Source organism: Macaca mulatta, chromosome 9 (genome assembly GCF_049350105.2).
Source record: "Macaca mulatta isolate MMU2019108-1 chromosome 9, T2T-MMU8v2.0, whole genome shotgun sequence".
NCBI classification, from domain to species: Eukaryota; Metazoa; Chordata; class Mammalia; order Primates; family Cercopithecidae; genus Macaca; species Macaca mulatta.
Genome location: NC_133414.1, coordinates 18,336,144 through 18,357,565, shown reverse-complemented (window position 1 = coordinate 18,357,565; position 21,422 = coordinate 18,336,144). Strand labels below are relative to the sequence as shown.

The 21,422-nt window shown below is 40.8% G+C and overlaps 1 protein-coding gene across 2 annotated transcripts in view; it reads left to right on the top strand.

Moving 5' to 3' along the window:
* The window catches only part of RSU1 (Ras suppressor protein 1), a 237,398-nt gene that overhangs the window by 11,820 nt on the left and 204,156 nt on the right, over positions 1-21,422 (top strand). The window lies entirely within an intron of this gene.

The following is a 21,422-nucleotide window of genomic DNA, read 5'->3' as shown; positions in this document are numbered from 1 at the left end:
GTGTATTCACCACTATAGTATCGTATAGAACAGTTTCACTGCTCTAAAAACCCTCTCTGCTCTACCTCTTTGTCCCTTCTCCCTCATTATCTACCTCCAGAACCTCAGACAACCACTGAAATGTTACAGTTTGCCTTTGTCTCTATAATTTTACCCTTTCCAGAATGCCATACAGCTGGAATCGTATGGTATATAGCTCTACAGATATGGCTACTTTTGCTTCACAACATGCATTTAAGATTCCTCCATGTCTTTTTGTGATTTGATAGCTCATTTCTTTTTGATAGAGTGAATAATATTCCATTGTCTAGATGTACCACAGTTTGCTTATCCATTCACCTATTGGATCATATTTTGGCAACTTCCAAATCTGGACAATTATGAATAAAGCTGGTGTAAACATAGTACAGATTTTTGTATAGACAGAAGATTTCAACACATCTGGGTGAACACCTAGGAGTGTGATTACTGGATCATGTGATAAGACTGTGTTTAGCTTTATAAGAGACTGTCAAACTCTTCTCAAGTGGCTGTACCATTTTGCATTCTACCAATAAAGAATGAGATTTCCTGTTGTTCCACATCTTCACCAGCATTTGGTATTGTTGGTGTTTTGGATTTTAGCCATTCTAGTGGGTATGCAGTGGTATCTCATTGTTTCCATTCCATTTGCAATTCCGTAATGACATGTAATGCTGAGCATCTTTTCATATGCTTGTTTGCCATATGTTTATCTTCTTTGGTGAGATGTCCATTCAGATTTTTTATGTACTTCTTAATTGGGTTGGTGTTCCTGAGTTTTAAGTCTCCTTTTTATATTTTGGATACCAGTTCTTTATCAGATATGTAGGTTGCAAATATTTTCTCCTTGTTTGCATTGGTCCTTCATTCCCTTAATGATATCTTTCACAGAGCAGAAATTTTTAATTATAATGAAGTCTCATTTAACAAGTTTTTCCTTCATAAGTTGTGCCTTTGGTATTGTATCTCGGAAGTCACTGCCAAATCTCAGGTCAACTAGATTTTTCTCCTTCGTTATATCTAGAAATTTTTATAGCTTTGTGTTTTGTATTAGGTCTGTGATTCATTTGGAGTTCATTTTTGTGAAAGATGTTAGGTCTTTGTCTAGATTGATTTTGGTGTGTGTTGATGTCTGTCCATCTGTTTCAGCACCATTTGTTGAAAAGACTCCTTTTCTCACTTAGTTGCCTTTGCACTTTTGCCAGAGGTTAGCTGATTATATTTGTGTGGGTCTGTTTCTGGGCTTTCTATTTTATTCCAGTGACCTACTTGTCTATTGTTTCACCAATACCACACTGTCTTATTACTATAACCAATATTAAGTTTTGAAGTTGGGCAGTGTCATTGCTCCAACTGTATTTTCTTCAATATCGCATTGACTGTTCTGCTTTTCCATGTAAATTTTAGGATCAGTTTGTTGATATCCATAAACTTGATAGTATTTTGACCGGAATTGAGTGTAGACCAACTTGGGAAGAACTGACATCATAACAATGTTGTGTCTTCCTGTTCATGAACATGGGATATCTCACTATTTATTTAGGTCTTTGATTTCTTCCATACTAGTTTTGAAGCTTTTCTCATATAGAGCTTGTACATATTTTGTTACCCATATATTTAAATATTTCATTTGTTTGGCGTTAATGTAAATGATGTGTTTTTAATGTAAAATTCTAATTTTTTATATAGAAAAGCAGTTGCCTTTATATATTACCTTGTATCCTGCAAACTTGCTGTAGTTTTTCAGTTCTTCTTTGTTGATTCTTTGGGATTTTCTACGTAGACATCATATTATCTGTGGACAAAGACAGTTTTAATTCATCTTTCCCAGTCTGCATACATTTTGCTGTTTTTCCTTACCTTACTGCATTAGCAAGGACGTCCAATGTGATTTTGGCTAGAAGTGGTGAGGGGACATCCTCGCCTTGTTCCCAACCATAGTAGGAAAGCAACTAGTTCCTTAACATTAAGTATCATGTTAATTGTAGGATTTTTGTAGATATTTTTTACTAAGTTGAGAAAGTTTTCCTCTATTCCTAGTTTGCTAAGAGTTTTTATGCGTGTTGAATTTTGTCCAGTGGTTTTTCTGCATCTATAGATATAATCATATGAATTTTCTTCTTTTGCCTGTTTGAAGTGATGGATTGCTTTTGTTTTTGAGTTTGAACCACCTTTGCATACCTGGAGTAAGTTCCACTTGGTCATTGTGTGTACTCTTAATACATTTTTGAATTTATTTGCCAATGCTTTGTTGAGGATTTTTGTATCTATGTCCATGAGGGATATTGGTCTGTAGTTTCTCCTTTTTGTAATGTCTTTGGCTTAATGCTGGCCTCATAGAATGAGTTAGAAATTGTTCTCTCTGCTTCTGTTTTCTGAAAGGTATTGTAGAGAACTGGTATAATTTCTTCCTTAAATGTTTGGTAGAATTCATGAGTAAACCTATCTGGGCGTGGTACTTTCTGTTTTAGAAGATTATTAATATTAATTTATGATTCAATTTCTTTAATAGACATAGGCCTACTAAAATGATCTATTTCTTCTTGTGTGAGTTTTGGTAGATTATGTCTTTCCAGCAGTTGGTCCATTTTATCTAAGTTATAACATTTTTGGACATTGAGTTGTTCATAATGTTACTTTATGATCCCTTTAACATCCATGAAATCAGTAGTAATGGCCCTTCTTTCATTTCTGTTAGTAATTTGTTCTTTTTTTTTTTTTTTTTTTTATTAGCCTCCCTAGAGGGTTACCAGTTTTATTGATTTTTTTTCCAAAAACCAGCTTTTGAACTCAGAGATTTTCTCTATTATTTCCCCTTTTAAGTATCACAGATTTCTGCCCTAATTTTTATTATTTTTTTTCTGTTTACTTGTAGTTCAATTCATTCTCATTTTTCTTGTTTTCTAGGGTAGAAGTTTAGATTATTGATTTTAGTAGGTTGGTACAGAGGTAATTGCCGTTTTGCCATTACTTTTGCACCAACTTAATAGAACTTTCTCGTTTTGTAATACATGCATTTAATGCTATAAGTTTCCTTTAGCATTGATTTTGCTGCAGTTCCCAAATTCTGATAAGTAGTATTTTCATTTTCATTTAATTAAAATAGTTTTAAAATTTTTTTGACATTTCTTTGACATGTTATTTAGACATATGTTGTTAATGTCCAGATGTTTTGGGATTTTGCAGCTATCTTTCTGTTTGATTTCTAGTTTAATTCCAGTGTGGACTGAGAGCATATATTGTATGATTTCTATTCTTTTAAGTTTAAGGGGTGTTTTAATGCCCAGAATGTGGTCTATGTTGATGAATGTTCTGTGCAAGCTTCAGAAGAATGCATATTTTTCTGTTGGATGGAGTAGTCTATAGATGTCAGTTATATCCAGCTGATTGATGGTGGTGGTGTGTTTTTAACTCTGTCCTTACTGATTTTCTCCCTGCTGGATATGTCAGTTACTAGTAGAATGGAGTGTTGAAGTCTCCAAGTATAATAGCAGATTTGTTTGTTTCTCTTTGCATTTCTGTAAGTTTTTGTCTTACGTATTTTGATGCTGTTGTTAGATACATACACAATAAGGATTACTGTATCTTTCTTGGAAAGTTTACCATTTAATCGTTATGTAATACCTTTTTTATTTCTGATAATTTTCTTTGCTTTGAAGTCAACTTTGTCTGAAATTAACATGACTACTCCAGTTTTTTTTGCTTACTGTTTAGTGTCATATATCTTTCTCCATCCCTTTACTTTTAATTTAGTTGTATCTATATTTTATATTTAAAGTGAATTTCTCATAGATAACATATAGTTAGATCCAATCTTGTTTTTTTTTTCCTAAAAAAAAACAACCCATCCTGATAGTCTTTTAATTGATATGTTTGGTTATTAACATTTAATGCGATAATTGACATGACTTAGATTAATACCTGCATAATAAGTGTTTTCTATTCTTGCCCCCCTTCTTCTTTTTTTTTTTTTTTTGTCTTCTACTCTTTTTCTGCTTTCTGTGGCTTTAATTGAGCACTTTATATGATTTCATTTTCTCTTCTCACAACATATTCCATTTTCTCTGCTCTCAGGAAAATTTATATTTAAAAATTTAGTATTTTAGAAGGAGGATAAAGCAAGGAATAAAAACTTCTTAATGATAGCCCTAGAGTTCGGAGTATACATTTACAATTAATCTTAACTCACTTTTAAATAACACTGTGCCACTTCAGAACCAGTGCAGGTAACTTAAAATCAAACATTTCCAGTTCCTTCCTGTTATCCTTTATAGAATTGCTATCATTCATTTCACTTATCTGTAAACTGTAATCAACCAACACATTGTTGCTGTTACTATTTTGAACAATCTGTGATCTGTTAGATTAAGAATAAGAACAATAAACCATTTTATATTACTTTTATTAATTTATTCTTTAACTCTTCCTTTCTTTATGTAGATCCTATTTTCTGCTGTATCATTTTTATTCTCTGTGATGAGCTTGTTTTAACACATTTTATGTGTCTTCAGTTTTTACTTTGGTGAGAAAGTATTTTTTTTTTTCTATCTAATTTTTCACCCTGAGAACCTGATGGGGCTCTTGGAGGTAAAACTCAGCGCAAAGTACAGGAGACCCCTTAAGCCTGGGCCCCTAGGAGTTGTTTTTGGTTTATTTTTTATTTTTTATTTGTTGTTGTTGTTGTTGTTTTTTAATCTCTCAAACTAGCCTATCACTCAGTCTCTGGCCATTAGGCAGTTATCCTTGAAGCATCCCTACTGGTTGCTGGCTCCAGCACGTGTTTCTTTTCCTAGAATGCTGTGATTCTCTGTGTTTGCCTGTCTGTAGATTTCAGTATGGTGGATTGCCCTGTGACCTCAATTTTCTGATGCATCTGTGGAAGAGTTGTTGGTTTTCTGTTTGCTCAGCTTTTTTCTCACTGTGAGCATGGTAGTGATAACTTCCAGACTCTCTATTTGCTAACCAGAAAGCCGATACATCTCTAATCTGGTTTTAAGTGTGGAAATACGGCTCCCTGCTTTTTAGAAGTTGAACTGTATCTAGATTTTCAGCGCATATAGCCCTCTCCTATGATACCGTCTCTCCATTAGCCCTCAGGCAGTCTTAGTTCTACAGGTACCTCTATCTTTTATGCGCATCAAGAGTCTTTAGGTCAGTGCATCTCCAGTTATTTTGATTGTCTGAAGCTTGTACTCTGAAATATTCCTCAGAAAGGTATCAAGAGAATAATATTCCCAGAGTTTTTCCTGTGGGTAGTACGTAAAAATTTGTGTTCTTTTAACATGAAAGTCAATTTTACAGGTAGGGAGACTCACGGTTTCTTTTCTGGAGTGTTGCTGATGTGTTACTCTATTTCTTCTGGCATAAAGCGTTGTCCGCAAGTCTGGTGATGCAATTTTATTTCCTGTAATTTTACTAGAGTATGACTTGGTGTGGGGTATAGTTCATTCTGGTCTGATTATTTCCCAGGTATGTAGTATGCTCTTTAAAGTTTGAAAATTTTATTAGTCTGTTTTCATACTGCTATAAAGAACTGCTCGAGATGGGTAATTTATGAAGGAAAGAGATTTAATCAACTCACAGCTCAGCATGGCTGGGGAGGCCTCAGGAAACTTACAATCAAGGCGGAAGGGGAAGGAAGGTGCCTTTCTCACAAGGCAGTAGGAAGAAGAAGTGCTGAGCGAATGGGGAAGAGCCTCTTATAAAACCATCAGATCTCATGAGAACTCACTATCAGGAGAACAGCATGGGGGCCACCACCACCATGATTCAATTACCTCCACCTGGTCTCTCCCTTGACCTATGAGGATTATCAGTTCAAGATGAGATTTGGGTGGGAACACACAGCCTAACCATATCAAAACTTTTAAATTTTTATTTCAAGAAAGCATTTTTATTGTGATTTTTAGTCTATGAGCTCTTATGTCCTTCTTTAGGGTTTTTTGGGGTCTATATGTTGATCTTTTTGCCCGTCTTTAATATTTGTCACTTTCTCCCGGATCCCTGTTCCTGCTTCATTTCTTTGTTTTAAAAGAAATCCCTCATGCCTGTAATCCCAGCACTTTGGGAGGCTGAGGCAGGTGGATCACCTGAGGTCAGGAGTTGGAGATCAGCCTGGCCAACATGGTGAAACCCCATCGCTACTAAAAATACAAGAATTAGCCAGGTGTGGTGGTGGGCGCCTATAATCCCAGCTACTTGGGAGGCTGAGGCAGAAGAATCGCTGGAACCCGGGAGGCGGAGCTTGCAGTGAGCTGAGATCATACCACTGCACTCCAGTCTGGGCAATAGAGCGAGATTCCGTCTCAAAAAAAAAAAAAAAAAAAAAAGAAATCCCCACTTTATCTTCTGTTTCTTGTGAAGTATTATGTATTGTGTTTATTTGCTCTTATATGTCTTTGAATTTAGCTTTCATTTCTGAAATTTTTTTTTGTTTCTAATTTTTTTTCTCAAGTTTTGTCCCTTTATTACTGAATTTTTGGAAATAGAGATTTATGTTTCTGTTTTATGTCGTGTATCATTGTTGTAATGTCTTTTTACCTTGTTTTGAAATAGTCAATTATAGTTTTGCCCTGTTTTCTGGGCATCTTTTTGGTTAGTGAGCTTTCATGGTCAATGATGTTCTTCTACACTTTCTTTTTCCTTTTATTCCATAATAACTTTATGGGATTTGCTCCCAATATTTTTTATGTCACTCATTTTAAATGAAATTAATTTTCCTAAACTTTCAGAGGAAGGCTTAATTCTATATAGGTTTTCTAACTTTACAGAGCTCTGTCCTCTGGTTGATTTTATGTAGTATTCAAAATACAGTGGCTTGCTTTCAGATGACTTGGTTCAGTCCTTCTGCCCACTTTTATCTGGATCTTCTCTATCCTTGGTCTCTTCTTTTTTCTCTCTTTTTAAAAATTTTTAATTTTTACTTACCGCTCCTTGTGGAGTAGGGCTACCCTATAGGCTGTGTGTGTCTGTCGTTGGTCTCTATTATTTCTGTCTTATCAAGCTTTGATTCTCGGCCCTGTCCTGCAAGGGAGCCCTAGGTGGTCAGTTTCCAGGTCACAGGGCCTAGACTTGTTCTGATCCATCAGACCCTACTGCAGGCCCCGCTGTTGGGCTGTTGGAATGGACAGACCCTTCCTAATTTCAGCCGCTCTTCTCACAGAGGTCTTCTGGGCTTTCTGGTGAATTTGTTTAGCTATTTGGGGGTTCTCTGGTCTCAAGTTGTTCGACGCTCCTTGGGTTCTCTCTGCTTTCATCACATACGTGCTGATATCACACCAGTCTTTGGGTTATTGGTAGCTTGTCCTCATCTACTTGTATTTTGGAGTTTTTTGTGGGGACACTTTATTACCTAGTTTTGTTGCAAATCATGTCCTTAAATTTTTTCTTGCTGCCTAGTTTCTCTGTTTTGATGTAGGGTTTCAGGATTCCTAAAATCTGCCATGCTGCCTGCACGTTTCCTGCACCCACACTTTTTCCCCTTGGTACAGTGGGAAAAATACCCTTCTCCTGAAGTGAAGGAAAATGTGTATGTAGTATCTGATGCAGACCAGGTACTCAAAAAATGATCGTTGTGGTGAACAGTTTGGCAGTGTCACCCTTGTTGAGCCGAGGCGTAGTCTGTTTTGAAGCTGCCATTGTGGGAGCTCTGACGAGGTGGGGATTTGGGGGTGAAGAGTCTAATGGGCCTTTGGGGTGAGGAAAGAACACGAGGGTAAGGGTTTGTGGGTGTCATTGATGGCAGATTTGTTTGCTGCATCTGTGCATGTTGAGAGAAAGGCAGAGGGAAGGGACTGGAGCAGGACTGGGAGAAAAGACATCACACACGGTGAAGATCTAGGGAAGCCCTGGAGCAGATCAGAAGAAACAAACCTAAGTTTGACTTAGGGGCCGGTGGATTATCAGTGTCAATCTAGGTGACTGGTTACAGGATTGGAGAAGGCAACACTTGGAGGCCAGGATAAGGGATGACGTGTGGGGAGAGAATCAAAATCCAAGGTTAAAAATAATGGTTGAGCTGCCTTCGAGATCAAATCATGTTCTGCCTTCTGGTAAGAGCAGGTGGCACACCATGGTCTTCTAATATTTAGTGACTTTTGAGGGACTTAGAACTCTTAGAGCTCCAAGAGTCACGTGGCTTTTGTACAGGCAGCAGGTTTAGGATTCCAGCTCCTCCTGCTTGGAAAGGAGGTTTGCTTTTCCCGGGGAAATGTGGGGCCAGGTTCAGGTGAGAAGTATGGGGGAAGGCTGAGGTGGACGCAGAGAGCTGCTGCTCAACAGGAGAATGGAGAGTCATAGAGAAACGCCCGACATCAGACCCTGGGAATAGAGTGCCGGTGCCCCACCTGGGCGGCTTGTTTATCTCTAGGGGTCCCGGGGGTTGAAGAAACACCCTATTTTCTGAAATGCAAAGTGTGCACAGTTAATACTGCTCATGTCTTAACTTTGGCAAATAAAAGAACCTATGTACGTACTTAAACTCCTTCTTGTCTTTTGAACATCATCAAATGCCATGCAATTGGCAAATTGTGGATGCAACCAGTGGCATATTTGTTTAGCCAGTAAAACAGTATCAGAATTAATCAACTTCTTGTTTAGAAACAGCTTTTAGGGGATTCTGTCTGCTTATTAGTTCCGAAATCACAGGCAAGTTGCATAACCTCTTGTGTCTCATTTTTCTCATCTAAAATTGAGAGGGAAGAAGACACTACTACTGTTGCCTTGTAGGGTTATTGTGAGAAGTAAGTAAATTGATAAAGTTCTTAAAACTGTCATGTTTTAAGCATTTGGTAAGCATTAGCTATTGCTGTTTGTTATTGCCTTATTTTGTTTGAACATTTTTTTTTTTTTTTGAGACTGAGTCTCACTCTGTCACCCAGGCTGGAGTGCAGTGGTGCCATCTCAGCTCACTGCAACCACTGCCGCCTGGGTTCAAGCCATTTCCCTGCCTCAGCCTCTCGAGTAGCTGGGATTACAGGCACCCATCACCACACCTGGCTGGTTTTTGTATTTTTAGTGGAGATGAGGTTTCACCATGTTGGCCAGGCTGGTCTCAAACTCCTGACCTCAGGTGATCTGCCCGCCTTGGCCTCCCAAAGTGCTGGAAATACAGGTGCGAGCCACCCCACTGGGACTGTGTTAACATTTTTGATTCTAGTGAGCAGATAGGTAAAGTGCTCAGCACAACACAGTGATGTAGTGGTCATTGCATAAATATTCTTTTTTCTCTCTTTTGTTTCATTTTAAAGATGAGGAATTTGTGCTGCAGAACAATCCAGTGATTTTCTTGGGATCTCATGGGATGACAGGGCCGGTCTCACCTGCTAGGAACTGTGCATTCTTTGCTTTGCTTTTGTGTCTTATTTTATTCTAGATAGGAAGGAATTTTCCATTCAGGTTTATATTATTTTTATTATGGTTGGAATTTCTGTCATAAAGGACATTCCATCCAGGTGTCAATATTATTTTTCCAGTTTGCAAGGAAGAAGCTCAAGATTTAGAATGTGGAAAACTTGGTTGTACTCTGTTCTGATTCTGGTGGTCTGTGGAATCTTAGAAGAATACCTTTACTTCTCTGGCCCACTGTTTTCTTCTCTGTAAATTGAGGAGCTTAAGTTCTTTAATTTCTAGGGTTCGTTTGGCTCTAACATTCTACAACTATGATTTCTAGAACTACATACATCTTGTGTTACACAAATAAAATAGTCTATGCTAGAAAAATTAGTCAATACAAGCAAACCAAAAAGAAAAAGGAGGAGACAGAGGAGGAAGGTAGTTAGATATAAAATAAAAGGGACTCTGGTCCTTGAAGATTTTATTAACCCTAAAAAAGTTTTCAGCACTTGCCTTTTAATGGGAGTTTCAAAGCAGCTTGCTACTTTTATGGTACAAGTCTTCTGCCTGTCAGAGTTCTCCAGAGAAATAGAATCCATAGGCAATATATATATGGAGATTTATTATGGAAATTGGCCCAGGCGATTATGGAGGCTAAGAAATTCCATGATGTGCTGTCTACAAGCTGGAGAACCTGAAAAGTTGGTGATGATGAGTCCAAGGCCGAAGGTTGGAGAGTCACAGGAGGGGTGCGTATCAGTGATGCAAGTCCCAGAATTTCAAGGCCCGGGAACCAGGAACTCTAATGTCTGATGGCAGGAGAAGATGGATCTTCATGAATTCTCCCTTCTTCTGCCTTTTTATTCTATGAGGCGCTCAATGAATTGGTTATTGCTCACCTGTATTGGTGAGGGGGGCTCTTCTTTACTTAGTCCCCTGATTCAAATGCTAATATCTTCTGGAAACACCCTCACAGACCGGGAAAAGAACATTTTACCAGCTATCTGGGTATCTCGTAGCCCGGTCAAGTTGACAGCATTCACCATCATGTTCTGTATTGTATCCTAGTGTTTTATTTCATCTCTTTATTGCAGAGGAAGCTCATTGAGGGCAGCAACTGCATCTCACTCATATTCTATCCCTGTCCCACTGAAGAAGTACGGTGGCTTGCAGAGTAGTTGTAACTCACCAAGTTTTGTTAATAGCATCCAAAGACTGCATCTCTTAGGTGGCTTACTATATTTTTCTCTTTAATTCTCCCAGGCCTGTTCAGAAATAGTTTTTTTCTGTGTGTTTTTTCCTGGAACAAAAACTATAAAATGATGTGGTTGGAAAGGAATGATGTGGGCTCCATAATTTAAATACCAGCGTCTTGGGTCTGTCTGTCTTCTTTCTCCTTAATGTCCTGATGGACTGAAATACTCCAATTAGTGACCAGCTCATGGGAGGGTTCTCAAGATAGGTGAATTTGCTGCTCTTCTGTGTAGAAACAGGGGCCGTCTTTTTTTTTCAGTTGTCGTATGTTCAATTGTTTTATTGTTGATTGAGAGATGACTTAATTGGGATTGATAGACCCTTTATCTGTACCTAGTAGAATTCAGTCAAGTATTCAAAATTTCAAGTATTTTGAAAACTTACTACTGAAGAGTGTCAGTAACCCTGAACAATAATTAGTTGTGAACTAAGGAAAAGCTTTCATCCCACAGTGATATTTTTAAAGTTTTAACTTATGAACAAAATTCAAAAGAAAGGTGTTTATGATTCTGGGTGTGTTGATGAATATAATATTTTTATTATTTATTGATATCAAATATTTTATTGTCTGTCTTCATTTTAATACATTGTCAGAACCTGCATACGTAGTAGTAGATCAGAATCTGTGTCCTACTACCAAGTGTGAAATAACTTCAGCCATGCGACATGGGCAGGCATTTTAAGCAGCATCATGGAGATGCAGAGCTCAAGTTGGTCAGCATTGCTGCCCGGTGCTGACATCTGGCCAGCTTCCACATTCCTGTGGAGCCTCTGATGAGGGTTATTTAAAGCTGTGGCTGTTTCTAGTCCACCAGGGAGCCAAAATGGAAAAGCCATTTACACCACGCTACATGTTAAGATCCAGTTAATTCTTTGTGGTCTAGAACTCTGGGATGATTGGCATTAACATGGCGGTCTCTGTGTACAACTGCAGAGGGTTCTGTCTACAAGGCAATTTGTAGAATCTTGCAGAATTGGAATAGTGCACCCTGCAGTGGTAAAACAAGGTGGCCTCTGAATATCCCAGAAGGTATGGTGGTTCTTCCAGCATGTTACATTTGAAACCACAAGAGGTGTGAAAAAGCACTGGCCGGGCACGGTGGTTCATGCCTGTAATCCCAGCATTTTGGGAGACTGAGGCGAGCGGATCACGAGGTCAGGAGCTCAAGAACAGCTTGGCCAACATAATGAACCCCGTCTCTACTAAAAATACAAAAATTAGCCAGGTGTGGTAGTGCGTGCCTGTAGTCCCAGCTACTCGGGAGGCTGAGGCAGGAGAATTGTTCGAACCCAGGAGGCGGAGGTTGTAGTGAGCCAAGATCATGCCACTGTACTTCAGCCTGTGACAGAGTGAGACTCTGTCTCAAAACAAAAAAGTGATGAACTCTTTGCGAATAGCAAGACCTCTTTAATGGCTTCCATTTGGAATGCACAATCTTTGAGCTGAACTGGTGATTGCAGTCCAGTTTTTATGACCAACGTTACAGAACCATTCATTTAGAGTCCAAGATGGCCAGTGCTCACCCATGAGAAGATCTTAGAAACTTCCAAGCTCAGTTTCATTTTGTGTATTTTCAGGTCTCATCTCCCGTGTCTCATCCTGGCTTTGATCCCCCTCATCTCTCTGGATGTAAGTGCCGTTCTGTGAAGCTAGAACTTTTTCCTATCTCTGAAGTGCTACTAAAGGAATCATTTGCTTCTTAATTTGTCAGATTGAAAACTATGGAGACAAGTTCCAGAGTGCCACATCTTTGTGATATGTTAGGCCACTTTGAGAACAAGTCAGTAACGTCATATTACAGGGCTGTGGATTGTATCCTGCTTATTTTTCCTTCCTTATGTTGTCTACTTTATCCTGAAGAAGAGGAAAAAACCAGGACCTATTTCAAATACTGATATCTGCTTCCATGAGTTATCTAGACATAATGATTCTTTTTCTAGGAGTTTTAGTTTTTTGATTTTTCTTTTACTTTTCTTTTCTTTTTTTTTGTTGAGACGGAGTATCTCCGTTGCCCAGGCTGGAGTGCAGTGGTGCGATGTCAGTTATCACACCAACCTCTGCCTCCTGGTTTCAGGCGATTCTCCTGCCTCAGCCTCCCGAGTAGCTGGGACTACAGGTATGCACCACCACGCCCAACTAATTTTTTGTACTTTAGTGGAGACGGGATTTCACCATGTTGAACAGGCCAGTCTTGAACTCCTGAGCTCAGGCAGTCTGCCCATCTCAGCCTCGGAAAGTTCTGGGATTACAGGCATGAGCCACCACATCTGGCCAGTTCTTTGATTGTTTTTTGTTTTTGTTTTTGTTTTTAATTTTTCTTTTTTTTTTGACAGATGGCTCATGCCTGTAATCAGCACTTTGGGAGGCCAAGGCAGGTGAATCACCTGAGGTCAGGAGTTCAGGACCAGCCTGGCCAACATGGTGAAACCTCGTCTCTACTAAAAGTACAAAAATTAGCTGGGTACGGTGGGGCACGCTTGTAACCCCAGCTACTTGGGAGGCTGTGGCACGAGAATTGCTTGAATCTGGGAAGTGGAGGTTATAGTGAGCCAAGATCATACCACTACACTCCAGCTAGTTCTTTGATTTTTCTGAATTTACTCCATTAAAATACTGACCACTCCTTCCAGGTTCTATCCTGTATTAGTACGTTCTCACACTGCTATAAAGAGCTGCTTGAGGCCGGGTAGCTTCTGAAGAAAAGAGGCTTAATTGACTCATAGTTCCACAGGCTATACCTGGAAGCATGGCTGAGAGGCTTCAGAAAACGTACAATCATGGTGGAAGGTGAAGGGGAAGCAATCACGTCAGAGCAGGAGAAAGAGAAAGCAAAGAAGGAGGTGCTAACACACTTTCAGACAACCAGATCTGGTGAGAACTCACCATCATGAGAAAGGCAAGTGGGGAGTCCACCCCCATGATCCAATCACTTCCCACCAGGTCCTTCCCTCAACACAGAGGATTACAATTCAACATGAAATTTAGGGGGGGACACAGAGCCAGACCCTATCATATGCCTTCCTTGTTTTTCATCTCTGTGCTCAGATAAGCCTGGGATTGATTCCATCACCCATGAGTTGCAGAGGTCCCCTGGGTGCATGGTGTACTCTGTACCCTAAAGCGTTTCTCAATTTGTTACGTCTTACAATAAGTAACATCTCTTTCTGAACTGCCATTGTCCTTGTAAATCTACCTACCAGTGTCCATGATTCTTTTATACCTAGCGTGTTAAGTGGTTGATCCATATTCTCTCTTCTGTAAGTTGGGTGATCGTGTAGCTTATCCTCCAAACCAGGACATTTTTTAGAGGGACAGTTGGTGTAACCCGAGACCATTCCAGGCTAATCAGGATGTGTGATCGATGCTGCCTCTAAGAGAATCTCCAAGGTAGAGACGGCCGGCGCTCTGAGTGTGATCGGTAAATATCCAGTCAATAAGTGCCTGCGTGAGTCCTTGATTGTCTTTCTTGTGAAATTATTGAACCAGCTAATTCCTTTCTAGCATTTTCGTGCTGATTCCCTTCCTGGCTCAAGAATAAAAAAATCATAAATCACAGGTACAGTGCCAGCAATCTCACCCTGCCCCCACACCCAACAAATGCTTCCCTCCCAATGATTTTGCTTCCCACTGTTCATTTTGGCCTGATCCAACGTTCACCTAAATAATATTCCTAAAGAGGCTAGAGATAGAATGATAACCAAGGCACTGTAGCATTTCACTGTGCACGTCAACACATTTTCTCAGTGATTGAGTTGAATTTTGAAATGTATTCTACTCTGAAAATGCCCGGACAAAGCATAGCTGAATATTGCTTTAGGAATTTTAATAACAGTTTGTTCTCACTGCTTTGGGGGAGCTCATTTGGAACGGTGTCTGGTTAGCAGGAGCATTAGAGGATGTTATTAACACAGCAGAAGATCTACCAGATGTGATTACGGTCAGCAAGACACCGGTAGCGGGTCAGTGGTACTGCCTGCTCCCGTTTTCCTGACATGTTCAGCGGGGGCAGCTTTTGTACTTTTAAATAACCCATTCTATTTTGGTAGACCTTTTCTACCTTCTTTTCTAACAGCGCCGTTTCCATACAAGACTCACAATGAACTCACCATTCCCGAGTGGAAAGGAGTGACTGGTTGTATAAATACGTGTGTCTCCACTTGGTCTTTGCCAGTCCCGGCTTTGTGGGGGTCTGTTGATTCTTTCAACTTAGCTGCCCTCCCTGCAGACCCGACCTGCAGTCCTTTGTTACTCTCAATATTTTTCTCAAAAATCTTTTATTAACTTTTTATTTTCTGCTCTCGTTTTTCTTCCTCTTACCTACTTTAGCATGTGGTCCCGTGGCAAGAGTGAGAAAGAAAAATACACTCTGGTAGTGTGATCAGGTGAAGCAACTACTGAATTTCTCTTCTCTATTAAAGGAAAAAAAAAGAAAACACAACTTTTGAACTTCTTTAGTTTCTCTCCTGCGAAGTGTTTGTTGAAAGGACACAATGAAATGACTGAAAAGAACCAGTTTTCCCTCATTAAATCTGTCCTTGTGAACCTAAGCTTGTGAACTTTGCACTTTTTTGAGAAGAACAACATTTTTTTTTCCCCTTCTAATTAGTTGCTTGTGCTATTTTAGGAGAAATTAAGGCAGGGAAGATGGGAGTACCTTCAGTTTTCTTTTGATTTCAGTGACTCTCAAATGGATGGTCTGCGGGTGTGAGAGACTGCTAATTGTCTGCCAGTTTCAGCTCACCCATCTTTCTTGGTAATAAAACACCTAATTTTTACCTGGCACATGGTCACCCAGAAGCCAGACTTGTAGCTAGGCATCACTGTGTTACTAAGTTTTGATTACTTGCTTGTAAGTGGAAATACCGTGTACAACTTCTTGGATGTGTCCTGAAGGAGGAAGCCTTCTTTATCCTTTCCTTTTTCCTGAGAGGAATGTCGATGTGATGGCTGAGCTCAGGCTGTCATCTTGGGCCAGGAGGTGTGTTTTAGTCAGCTCTGGCTGCTATAACAAAAATACTATAGACTGGGTAACTTCAACAACAGAAATTTTTTATTCGTGGTTGTGAAGGCCAGAAATTCCAAGACCAAGGTACTGACAGATGCAGTGTCCGGTGAGGGCTCTCTTACTAGTTTGTGGCAGGCCACCTGCTTGTATTCTCTCCCATTGGAGAAAGAGATCATGTCTCGCATGTCCTCTCTTACGAAGGCACTGACTTCATTCATGAGGGCTCCACCCTCATGTCTAATCACCTCCCAAAGACTCCACCTCCCAATACCATACACGGGGGATTGGGGCTTCTGTATATGAATTTTTCGGGGAAAAATTCCCAAATGTACAGTCCCTACCAAGGTGGGAGCCATGTACAGGGGATGGCTTGGTAACAGGAAACCAGGGGCCTCTGGACTGCCTATGTGTAAGTGAGAGAGACTCCTGTTTTGTATAACTCCTGTTAAGTGTCGTTTACTCTTACATGAAGCTGAGCATAATCTTAACTGATACATCTGTGAATCTTTTTAATAATCTTGTTTGTTATCCGGGATTTCTGGGGAGATTGTTTTCATGTCAGACTATATATCTCAGAGATAGAGCAATGCTTTGTCTGGTGGACAGAAAAATCTGAACTCTAAGAAATGTGTGAGATTTCTGCAGCGTGTAACATCTTAACCATCATGTGGGAAACCACCATCGGGATTCTGTATAAAAGCCACAAAAATGCCTTTCTTCTTCTCCTTGGCCTCTTTCTGTCCCATTCTGTAACAATTCGGTCCTAAAGCCATTAACTGGGTGTATTAGTTTGTTTTCACACTGCTAATAAAGACATACCAAGACTGTGTAATTTATGAAGAAAGAGGTTTAATGGACTCACAGTTCCACATGACTGGAGAAGGCCTCACAGTGATGGGAGGAGATGAAGGAAGAGCAAAGGGACATCTTACATGGGGGCAGGTAAGAAAGTGTGTGCTGGGGAACTCCCATGTATATAACCATCAGATTCCGTGAGACTTATTTACTGTCATGCAAACAGTATGGAGAACCCCCCGCCTCCGCCCCGTAATTCAGTTATCTCCATCTGGCCCTGCCCTTGACAAGTGGGGATTATTAAAATTCAAGGTGAGATTTGGGTGGGGACACAGCCTAACCATATCAGTGGGACAGGAAAAGAGAGGCGTTCAGGGGTGGCCTGTGGGGGAGCATTGGCACCTTAGTGGGTGAGGAGAGCAGCCATCTAAGGGTTGGGCAAGTCGGGGCCCAGGCAGAGTGAGGAGGGTGTCCTGGTGGAGGTGGCCTGGCATGGAGTTTAGTATCAGGGCAGAGTGAGGAGGAAGGGGTGATGGGGAGATTGGTTGCTGTAGTGGAACAAATGTTGGATAATTGAAAGAGCTCTCCAGATTCCACAGCGCCTGCTCACATGAGGACTTAATAAGAGCACAGAAGGTGGTTCAGCTGGAGGAAGAAAGCACAAGCCAGCACTGGTGACCCAAGAAACTCAGTGGTGTGGCTCCATAGGACACATTTTGTCTCCAGATTATGAATCATCAAGATGTGTCCAAGGAATCTTGGTGTCAGGAGAGCCTGGACAAAAACATGGAGCGCTGTCTTCTGTGCTTGGCCAGTCAGCAAGCCAGCCTAGGCCCTGTGACCAGGTGTAAGGCATCGATCCGATCCGCACCTCCCTGAATGGTCTAAGCAAACTGGCCCTGGGGACCACCAGGGGCGTTTTTAACTTTAAACTGGCCCACTCCTCCTTATCTTGATTAAGAGTCAGTACCAAACTTCCAGGGGTCCTTGCAGATGAGCATAGAGCTGTCCCGGTTTCACTGTAAGATAACCGTTTTATGCAGCTCTATAGAGGGGTATTGATTAAATGAGTAAACGATTTAAAGACCATAGAAGTGGAGTTCTCGTCGTTGGAGGAGAGAATTACAAATACAGGAAGAGAGAAAACTAGAATGAACCCTGAGATGTATTGGAGTTGGGTAGATTGGGGTGAACATAGGGTGTTTAAAAATAGAAATAGACAGTGAAATCAATATAGGTATTAGGAGTGTGTGTATTTCCTAGCTGTGACCACTCAGAGGGGCCGAGAGTACCTAACTCCCCACCCTGGCCCATAGCAGTGAGCACATCTAGTGCCTGAATTTTGGCTTATAAATATTACTTCCCACTAAAAGGAACCAGAAGTCATGGGAGAAATGGCTGATTCCAGGGCTGTGGTAGAAAAAATACAAGATGAACCTGAATATCTTGTGTCAGAAGGCAAGAAAGTGCTGCAAGAATGAGGGGACGTGTCAAAAGGACTAAGAAGCCAGCTTGGATGGACTCATACTGGCCAAATCAGGGACAATTTGAATATCACTGTAAATAATAATGATAAATGATAACCCATCAGCTAAAATAGCAAGCTGCAAAGCCTTACAAGTATAACTAAATAAACCATGATCTCCCAGTACCAATGCTGTTGACCTTTTGGATTGGATGATTCTTTGTCACGGGTTGGGCTGCCTTGCGTGATGTAGGATGTGTGACAGCATCCCTGGTTTCCATCCACTACACCAGTGCTTTACACTAGTGCCATCCAGCAGACAGAAAATGCCAGTCACCAGTGAAATTTTAGATTTTCTAGTGGCCACAGTTGTTACAATCCAAAATGTCTCCAGACATTACCAGATATCCCAGTTCGGGCGGGGGGACAAAGTTGCCTTGACTGAGGACCAAAAGACACAAGAATAAGTTTAGAGTTTGGTGAGGAACAGGATATTGACATTGTATCAAAGTACCCTTCCTCCTTTTCCCAAATTTACTAATTACTAATTACAAGAGGGGAAAACAAGACGTTGGCAATGGAGAAGCCAGGCAGACTTCAGCGATCAAAGCGAAGATCCTTATCAGTGGGATAAATGGAAGTCGTATGTCCTAGGTAGGGTGCCATGACAAGAGCAGTGTTTCTGCGATATCCCTGCCAAGGATGCTGATGTGGTTTGGATCTGTGTCCCCACCAAATCTCATGTGGAATTGTAATCCCCAGTGTTGGAGGTGGGGCCTGGTGGGAGGTGACTGGATCATGGGGGCAGAGTTCTCATGAATGGGTTAGCACCATCCCTCCTGTATTAGGGTTCTCTAGAGGGACAGAACTAATAGCATATATATACATATATAATATATATGCACATATGTATACATATATACATATATAATATATATGCACATATGTATACATATATATGCACATATATACACGTATATATACACACATATATATATACACACACATATATATATATAAATCTGTATATAGAGAGAGAGCACGCAAGAGTTTATTAAGTAGTATTAACTCACATGATCACAGGGTCCCATGACAGGCCATCTGCAAGCTGAGGAGCAAGGAAAGCCAGTCCAAGTCCCAAAGGTGAAGAACTTGGAGTCCGATATTCGAAGGCAGCAAGCATCCAGCACAGGAGGAAGATGTAGGCTGGAAGGCTAAGCCAGTTTAGCCTTTTTCTGCCTGCTTTATATCCTGGCCATGCTGGCAGCTAATTAGATGGTGCCCACCCAAAATTAAGGGTGGATCTGCCTTTCCCAGCCCACTGACTCAAATGTTAATCTCCTTTGGCAACACCCTCACAGACGTACCCAGCATCAACACTTTGCATCGTTTAATCAAGTTGACACTGAGTATTAACCGTCACACCACTTTTGTACTGTATAGTGATAGAGTTCTCGTGAGATCTAGTTGTTTAACAGTGTGTGGTACCTCCCCCCCACCCCCCATTCCTCCTGCCCTGGCCATGTGATATGGTTTGGCTGTGTTCCCATCCAAATCTCATCTTGATTTTAGCTCCAATGATTCCTACATGTTGTGGGAGGAACCTGGTAGGAGGCAATTGAATCATGGGGGTGGGGCTTTCCCATGCTGTTCTTGTTATAGTGAATAAGTCTCAGGAGATCGAATGGCTTTATGAAGGGGAGTTCCCCTGCATACGCTCTCTTACCTCCTGCCATGTAAGATGTGCCTTTGCTTCTCCTTTGCCTTCTGCCATGATTGTGAGGCTTCCCAGCCATATGGAACTGTGAGTCCGTTAAACCTCTTTCCTTTATAAATTACCCAGTCTTATAAAAAACTCTCTTATAAAGTTTCCTTTATAAATAAAGACAGGTACGTCTTTATTAGCAGTGTGAGAACAGGCTAATACCTCATGTGAAGATGTCTGCTCCAGCTTTGCCTTCCGCCATGAGTAAAAGTTCCCTGAGGCCTCCCCAGAATCAGATGCTTCTATGCTTTCTGTACAGCTTGCAGAACCATGAGCCATATAAACTTTTCTTATAAATTATTCAGTCTCAGGTATTTCTTTATAGCAATGTGAGAATGGACTAATACAGATTCATGAATCAAGAATCAACAAATGACTAATCTCCAGCCTGGGCAACAGAATGAGACCCCATTTCTAAAAAAAAAAAAAAAAAGAAAAAATTTTAATCAAGCAAGCATGGTGCTGTGAGCCTGTAGTCTCAGCTACTTGGGAGGCTGAGGTAGGAGGATTGCTTGAGCCTGGGAAGCTGAGGCTGCAATGAGCTGTAATTGCACCACCGCACCCCAGCCTGGGCAACAGAGCAAGGTCATGTCAAAAAAAAAAAAAAACTGTGTAGAGGGACATAATATAAAACAATTGCCCCTGCAGTCTTTACAATTGCCAAGGTCACAAAAGTCAAGGAAAGAGAAATTCTCAGCCTAGAGGAGATGACAAACACCTGACAGCTACCCGCAACGTGAATTCTGAACCAGACCCTATTTCTTCCCTAAAATAAATAATTGGGAGAAACTTGGATTTGGAGAAACTTGGATGGGGGCTAGGATTAGATGGTCCTCATGTGCTGGGTTAACTATTTTGATGGTTGTATTGTGGTTATGTACATTTTTGCTTGTAGGAAGTATACCCTAGAGTTTATGGGGCATCAGGCCAGCAAAATTAATCTCAGTGGTCCAAGCTGGGAAAACAGATTTTTGTATTGCATTTTGAACTTCTCTGTAAGTTTGCAATGGTTTGAAAAAAAAAAACAAAAAACATGCGGGCAGACTCGGTGGCCCACGCCTGTAATCCCAGCACTTTGGGAGTCCGAAGCAGGCGGATCATGAGGTCAAGAGATGGAGACCATCCTGGCCAACATGGTGAAACACCATCTCTACTAAAAATACAAAAATTAGCTGGGCATGGTGGCACACACCTGTACTCCCAACTACTCTGGAGGCTGAAGCAGGAGAATCACTTGAACCTGGGAGGCGGAAAGGGCAATGAGCCAAGATTGCGCCGCTATATTCCAACCTGGCGACAAGAGTGAGACTCAGTCTCAAAAAAAAAAAAAAAAAAAAAAAAAAAATTGCAAAAGTGTGGTCAGTAGAAGTGATGCATATTTTCTTCAAAGCATGCTGAGTCCCAACATCGAGACCCTTCCTGAGAAAAATTTTTGTCTTATCAGTTTAAGGAAAAACCTCTACTGCATTAATAGAATGTTCTTATAGAAATAATTTGGGAGACTGGACACAGTGGCTGATGCTTATAATCCCAGCACTTTGGGAGGTTGAGGTGGGAGAATTACTTGAGCCCAGGAGTTTGAGACCAGCCTGGGCAAAATGGCAAGACCCACATCTCTACAAAAAATATAAAATTAGCCAGGCATGGTGGCACACGCCTGTGGTCTCAGCTACACGGGAGGCTGAGGCAGGAAAATCATTTGAACCTGGGAGGTGGAGGTTACAGTGAGCTGAGATTGTGCCACTGCACTCCAACCTGGGCAACAGAGTGAGACCCTGTCTCA